This window comes from Astyanax mexicanus, unplaced genomic scaffold, assembly GCF_023375975.1.
Source record: "Astyanax mexicanus isolate ESR-SI-001 unplaced genomic scaffold, AstMex3_surface scaffold_32, whole genome shotgun sequence".
Taxonomy (NCBI): domain Eukaryota; kingdom Metazoa; phylum Chordata; class Actinopteri; order Characiformes; family Acestrorhamphidae; genus Astyanax; species Astyanax mexicanus.
In genome coordinates this window covers 3,704,192-3,712,038 of record NW_026040042.1, presented here as the reverse complement: position 1 = coordinate 3,712,038, position 7,847 = coordinate 3,704,192, and the positions used below count along the sequence as shown (strand labels likewise).

The 7,847-nt window shown below is 38.8% G+C and overlaps 1 long non-coding RNA gene across 1 annotated transcript; it reads left to right on the top strand.

Annotated features, from left to right (window-relative positions):
- Positions 1-4,359: 4,359 nt before the first annotated feature.
- Positions 4,360-6,126, top strand: LOC125789926 (uncharacterized). The gene is made up of 2 exons (XR_007429945.1): positions 4,360-4,575; positions 5,338-6,126. It is a non-coding gene; the product is annotated as an uncharacterized LOC125789926 (long non-coding RNA).
- Positions 6,127-7,847: the final 1,721 nt, after the last annotated feature.

The window sequence follows — 7,847 nt, the reverse complement described above, 5'->3', positions numbered from 1 at the left end:
TTTACCACCCCAGTAGATCCACCCCTGCTTTTAACTATTATGCAGCAGTATGAGTAAAAATCATCCATTAAAAAGCAGCTCAATGTTTCTTATTTCCTTATAGTTACACACCTCTCAGTAAAATAAGCTGCGTATACTGACAAGATTCTGGGTAGTGATCAGAACCACTACCCACAGTCTGTACCAGTGTGTGGAGGTGGTGTGTAGAATGATCATCAGTCCTCTGCACAGTGTTCCCCCGAGCCATCGCTGAACCATTGCTTCATCAACTCTCTATAGAATATGCTGAAAACCTCCACAATCACACTCACACACAGTATTAGAAATGCAGAAACTGCTCATAGAGAAAAGTCACTCTGAACTTTACATTTTCATCAGACTGACTGTGTGGTGATTTCTCTAAACTAACACACTCATACTGCCTGCTAATGTTCAGAAAGAGTGTGTGTGTGTCTGTGTGTGTGTGTGTTGTGGTGTCGTTATCACATCTACTTTGATGTTTAGGATATTTTGACACCAAGTGATGAAGTGTTTCTATTATTTTGTCCTATTCTTCTTGTCTTAAGGTGTGTAACAGTACAGGTCGTCATTGTGAACATGCACCAGTACCGTCTTTGTGCTGTGGTTAGATAGAAACCTGTTTTATTGTTTTAGTACATTTTTAAATACTCGTTCACGCTGTGAAGGTGAGTTATCCACTAATTTACTGAAACAGAAATGCTATTTTATTTTGTATTCTGTTTATAAATGATGTAAAGCAAGAGTGTAGGAGCGGGTTTGATATTGGGGGGGGGGAGACACATTTGCTAATATGAACCAAAGCCCAGCCTATAGTGTCCTAGAACAACATCTTTTAATCACAAATAATCCCTTTTTTGTATTCTGTTTATTATTAGTTACATCCAAGTAAAGGTGACTTTACAACCTAAACACATTACATTACTGTTGTTAGAAAAAAATATGTGTGAAAAGTCAGGACATGTGGTCTTACTGTGGTATTACTGTAAACTACAAATGAGCAGAAGTCAGGTTAGATCAATGTTTCTTAACCCTGTTCCTGCATATTCTACTGCATATTCCCACTGTTCTCCATATTCTAGAGCTTTCTCTGCTTTAAAGGTACTTTAATAAAGTAAGTGGTGGTATGATGTGTCTAATACACTGCTGGATATACATAATGATTGATTTAGGCTTCATTAGGGGATTAAGGGATTTTAACATGTAAACTCAATGAAGGATTGTTTATTAGCTAATCAGTTGGATCTGGTGGAAAACACACTATTTAAGGTTAGAGATCAGGGATAAGAAACTGATTTAAACTACCAACATAAAGTACTGTACTAAATTCTGGCTATCCTCTACATCCAGCTTCTAGATATCTAGTTATTTAAATGAATTGTCGTTCATTATAGCTTACAGTAAGTCCTGCGATCTTAAATTAATAAACACAGTTTGAAAATGAAATAGTGATTAGCTGATCAGGTACATCAGGGCAAGTTGAACATTACATATATAGTTTATTTTTTTCTTAAACCTTAACTCCCTATCTATCTAATTCCAAAGTTAAGCTAACTGACTAAAACAGCTGCAGTTTATTAAGCACACAGTGGGTTTGATCTGTGTGTTTTGATTCAGAGACGTGTCTTTTTAACCAGCTATCAGAAACAGTGTTACCACAGTTTACATGGTTAGCTCCTTTACCTTTCTTTTAGAAAAATCTCTGTATATCCAGATCTGTTTTAACATCAGCTGATTCTGTACCTCGCTTCTAAATCTCACAGTGAGGGGGAGGCTTCCCTCCAACCAGTACACTGACTCTCCTCCGCGAGCCGCAAAACCAGCAAGCTGATTGGCTGTTTCTACTGAGAGGCGGAACTTAATTCCTTACCCGGCTCCGTGATTGGCGTTAAGAGATTTCCCATTCACACAGCGGTCACTGACTCCTCATTAATAGCACAGCTGAGCTGTGTGAAACGATATCATTTTTGGGGGACAAATCCACCTATTTCTAATATTTGGTGGGACATGTCCCACCCACCCCCCCGGTTCCTACACCAATGATATATAGGGTGGGTTTGTGCTGCTGTGTGTTCACGTGTGTGGAGTAAACAGGAACAGATATTATTTATATTCTGGAGGTTACAGCACTGTGTATTCCTCACACTATGGTATAATAATCCCAACTGGAACAAAAAAAAAAATCTCAGATATATATTTGCCCTAGTGCTGGACGATATCGCCTAAATTTATATCACGATATTTTGCTTAATTTTGGTCGATACGATATCATTTTGATATCATTATAAATACTTTGAAGGCCTCAGAAAAACTGCTAGGAATAAATGGAATGCAATGGAAATCTGTACCTGCTACTGTCTGAAAATTTAATTTAAGTTTTTGAAGCCTCCTCTCACAAAAAACTATAGAATACTATATAACACTTAATATAATAAAAAATGTCAAAATAAATCAATGCTCACTTTTATTTGCATATAGCAAAATAAAAACATGACATCCCTGTCAAACCTATAACCTATATACATATTACCAATATAAATAACTAGCCTAGCCTAGCCGAGCCTGTCTGGCTACGTGTCTGTGTGATTGTCATCATGCATTGATGTAGCCCGGCTACGGAGGCTGATTGTGTTCAGCTCTGCAGTGAAACGCCTGTCCGTGACAGATTCTGTAAATAATACATATTAATATGACACACCGTTCTTGAAAAATTTCTTATCGCGATAAAATCTGATATCAAATTATTGTCCAGGCCTAATTTGCCCACTCTCAAAAAGACTGTGTGTGTGTGTGTTATTGTTAGTGAGTGTAAGAGTAAGTTTTAAATGTGAAGATCTGGCCTCATCTTTCAGCTCAAACTCTATGGAGTCAAATTGGGGTCTTTAATGCTGACGAGAAAATAAAACTATCACAAAAGAAAATATCTAAAATCACATTCTGGTATGAGAAAATGTCTTCCTTTGTTATTATTATATTTTTCTGACGTGTGTACTTGTGTGTATTTGTAAGTTCCTGGAACAGTCTAATTCCCCCTGGAAGAGTAATACATTCTTTTTTTATGTCTTATTCTCTTAATTTATCTACATTATATTGAAGTCTAAAATAAATTTGGAGGTCTTTCTGTGTTTTTCCTTTTTATTTAAAGCGTTTGCACAGTGTTGTTGTAATGGGGCTTTTTCCTGTTAAAATCTGCCATCTACAGGCGACCGCATGTAACTGCAGCAAGCATGCTGGTGAAATAGAAGCCAAATTCGGCCTCGTGCTCAATTTAACTGAAAACAACAATATTTTATAATTTAATAATTATGTATATGTAAAATAAATTATTAGCATTAACATATGAACTGTAAACAGCTGTTGTTCAGCCTGGTTAGCTTGGTCAGGACGGCCAGGACGGATGAACTGGCCGAACTCCAGCATTACATATAGCTACAGAGGCTCCAACTGATGACGTTAATCCTCCATAACCCCCTTTTCCAGTTTGGCCACGCCCCTCTCCTCTTCCCCTGACCTCACATCAAAAAGAGGTCAAAATAGACTTGCAAACAAAATGGAGGAAGGCAAAGGAAGAAAAATGGAACGCCAAGTGTTGTTGCAAAAGATTTATCCTAAAAAAACATTAATAGTGAAAAAAGGTAATTTATGTTCTTTTCTTTGTTTGCAATATCAGATTATTAAGCAACTTGTGGACATTTTTTTCGTGATCGTTTTATTAAGACCCCAATTTGACTCCTCAACTCTGAGGGAACTGAACCTGAGTAATAATGAACTGCAGGATTCAGGAGTAAAGCTGTAGTAGTTTCTGTAACACTATAGGAGAGAATTTTCTTCCTCACAAAGTAACAGAGTGATTTATTTATTTGTCTTTAAATCTTGTGAGTCGCAGGATTCTCCTGCATATTGATAGTGTCTCCCTGACAGCCACAAATCATGTACATTATCCTGTAAATCAGTATATCGAGCTGCTCATGCACATTTTTGGACAACAGAGCGAGAGATGAACATTCAGGTCTCTTCTTGAGCTCAGTAGAACTATCAGTGTTCTCTGTGGGTGGAATTTACACTGCTCTCTTTGGCAGTGTTTATTGTAGTTCTACAGGTCAATAGCAGAGGGTTGGAATGCAGGGTATATAAAATCCAATACTAATACCTGTCTTACCCTGTGTTTGCCTATATGATGTTAATGACTGCAAGACATGTTAATATATGTTTACAGGTCTGATTCTTTCACAGGTATAGTTAAGCTTATTTATACTTGCTCCTACAACATTGTTAGGAGCTAGTGGGGGTTGGGTGTATTGGGGGGGGGGGGTCTTTACACTCCTAGTGTGTGAATATAACTGTACACTCATCTGCTGTACTTTTCATTCCTTCTCTCTGCAGGCTGTATAAATGCAGTATTAAAGAAGAAGGCTGTGCTGCTTTAGCTTCAGCTCTGAAATCAAACCCCTCACACCTGAGAGAGCTGAATCTGATCTCCAATAAACCAGGAGAGTCAGGAAAGAAGCTGCTCTCTGATCTACAGAAGGATCCTCACTTTAAACTGGAGAATCTATAGTGAGTTACTGAATTACTGTGTTTTAGAGTTGGGTTTAAGTTAACTTCTTAAGCTAATATTGTATACAGTGGACTGGTAGAACTCTGCCTAAAATGCACAATTTAATGTTTTAATATCATGAAATAAAAATGTTTGGGTTATAACTAAGATTATGGTTGGGCAGTGTTGCTATGCTATCATTGTTTGTAGCTGAAAGTCAGGTGGGTTACATCACAGCAGCAAACTAAACACAGGATGAACTTCACAGCCTTTTCTCAGTGCAGTGAGAATATATTACTCTCTAAGACTCATTATTGTGACTCTGTGTAGAGAAGCAGCACAATATTAAGCATTTAGCTTAATTAACAAACCATATAAATGTAATATAGTTTTATCAGACACTTTATTAACCATATAGAAAAGGGGGTACTGTATTCAGTATATTTAATAATTAAACATATAATACATTGTTAATTGTGTAGTTTTGACCAAAAATAACCCAAAGTCTCCATCTCTACAGTGTAGAGTGTGAAGTGTTTGGTATGTGAGTGTGTGGTTTTATAGGATTAAGCTGTAGTTTGTTGGATGAAGCTGTTCTGAATCACCTTGTGTGTGGAACTGTGCTCAGTGAGTTTCAGTCAGACAGAGAATGAGAGTTTTAGATTTAGAGGATTTTATACAATTTCTGTTGCTTGTGGATGTTTTCACAATCTAATAAGGTGAGTGCTGACTGTAAGTGTGTGTTCATGTCTGATCATTCTGTTCTGTTTTCTGCTTTCCAGCTTCTGAAAACCTGACCTGCTCTTATAGGACAATCTGGACTCTTCATCAGCTCTTCATTCAGCACTTCTGTGGAGTTTAGAAGCTTCCAAAATGTTCATATGAGTTGAAGTGAGATCCGGCTGTTCAGCAGCTGGAATAGCTGAACTAAACAGTAACAGATCATTATCAGAACAGCTCTAATCTTCTTATCAGAGTGGAAATAGAACCTTGTTGATTTCTATATTGTGGAGTTTAGTAGGAAAGTGGGAGTCTTGTCTGTCAGAAACTGAAATTTTCACAGATGATATTTTGGTTCCAGAAGATTCTTAATTCCTATTGAATGTCAGTGAGAGGTAGAGCAGCATTTTCAGACTTTTGGGTAAATACCCCGAGCTCTAAATCATTGGCTGTGCTAAAATGTGGTGTGGAATCTGGTTTAGAGAGATCTGAATCTACACATACAGTATAGTACACTTTTATATTCTGTATAGCAGGCAGAGCAGTGAGGGTTAACCAGTCGACAGTGATCAGTTCAGCACTGTCTTATACTTTTATCATGTTGTTTAAATCAATAAGAAATGTGTTGAAACCTTCAGAAGCTGTTAGACTCTATCCAAACTTATTCTTTTAACTTTTACAGAGCCTTAAAATGTCTTTTATTTCCTTTTAAGCCTTCTAACCAGAAACAGAAGTTGGAAATTAGCTTCAGCTAGAATTCTTGTATACATTACGTAACTTGTATTTTGTGTAACAGTGTTTATCGGCATTTTCCCTGTAAAATAAGTAAATAAATACAAATATAAATGATATGTATTGTCTCCATAGAGGTTAATCAAACCAACAATGTCTGTCTTCATTTTCTGAATCAGAGTTTATACTGTTCTCTTTAATTATAAAAAACTTATGAAAGGGGGACTTCCGGTGTGACGTAGCATGGAGTAGACGCATGTTTGAAGCTCTCTGCAGAGCGGAGTCTTATTTTAATATTTTGATGCACATATATACTCCTTGGCCGCTCTGCTGTCGTGCTTAAGTGCTTCGTGAACTTTGTGGACTTGTTTGGTGGTGGTCATTATGCCTCCTAAGGGCGCTAAAGCTACCAAAGATCCCGGTCCGTCGCAGCCACTTATACGGCCTGCCCTCCAAAACACAGCCTCGCCGTCGAGTGCCGCTGCCCACCCAGCGGTTGAGAATCTCATCCCGGCTGAGGCGTTGGATAGCTCTACGCTAAAATCTGAAATTGCACATGCTGTGGCAGATGAGATGAGGGCAGTGATAAAGTCTGAGTTTCACGACATGAAACTCGAAATTTTACGAGATTTCACTGACCTGAAGACAGAGTTCTCTACTCTGAAATCCACGGTGTCGGAAATGGAGCACTCACTGACTACGTACTCCGGGGATGTGCTAGCACTGCAGGCTAAAGTGGAGCTTTTAACAAAGGAGGTGAGCGCTCTTGATGCGAAGTGTGACGATCTAGAGTCCAGGTCTCGCCATCAGAACATCAGGATCGTTGGAGTCCCTGAAGGAGAGGCGTTCTCGCTCACGAATTCGGCGGTGTCCGAGTTACTGAGGCAGGCTTTTGACATGGACAAATCTCCTGAAGTTGACCGATCTCATCGCTCTCTAGCTCCAAAAAAAGGATACATCCCGTGTCCAATCGTGGCCAGGCTGCATTACTATTCTGACTGTGTGGAGATTTTAAAAAGAGCCAGGCAACGTCAGTGGATTACTATGTCCGGCATGAGGTTCGCGTTTTTTCCTGACTATACGGCTAAAGTTGCGAGGGCCTGTGCGGCATTTAACGAGTCTCGTAAGCTGCTACGGGATATAGATGGTGCCTGCTACAGCCTCTTGTTTCCGGCCTGGCTTCGGGTCACATATAACGGCACGCAGCACCTCTTCACTTCTCCGGGCGAAGCCGAAGGCTTTATATCCCAGCTGGTAAAAAAGTAACGCTCTGACTGGCTTTGTTTGATTCTTCCTATAACATTGATTAGTTGATCCTTAAAAGTCACCCCTTTGGGTGATGGTGGGGTTGGCTGTGGGTTTTTGATATGCGGTGCAACAATCTTGATTAGTGTTTTTCACGTCGCAGTGTGTGGATTTAGGTTTCGAATGTTACGAGGCGAATTTTAGTTCTCGTCACAGACTTACTAAAGCGGACTGTAAAATCCACCCGTATTCGGGCCTGATTCCCGTCACCAAGGTAATTATTTTCGGACTAATCACAATGCCCTCTCACTTTAATTGACATTTTGATCAGGCTTTATCAACCTGAAATTATTCATTTTTTATATACTCATGTTATGGTTGTTCACCTTTTTATGCCCTTTTGAGTGTTTTCTGTTATTATCATCATAGTCAAGGCTAAGTTCATCTTATTTACTGGGGCTTTTCCTCTCACATTGTTTAAATTCATATGTACATTTATATCTAGTTGTATATGCAGGGCACTATTATGGGTTTGTGCGTGCCAAGGTACAATATTTAAGAAGTGGATTTGGTTTTCATATGCGCTGTTAATAGT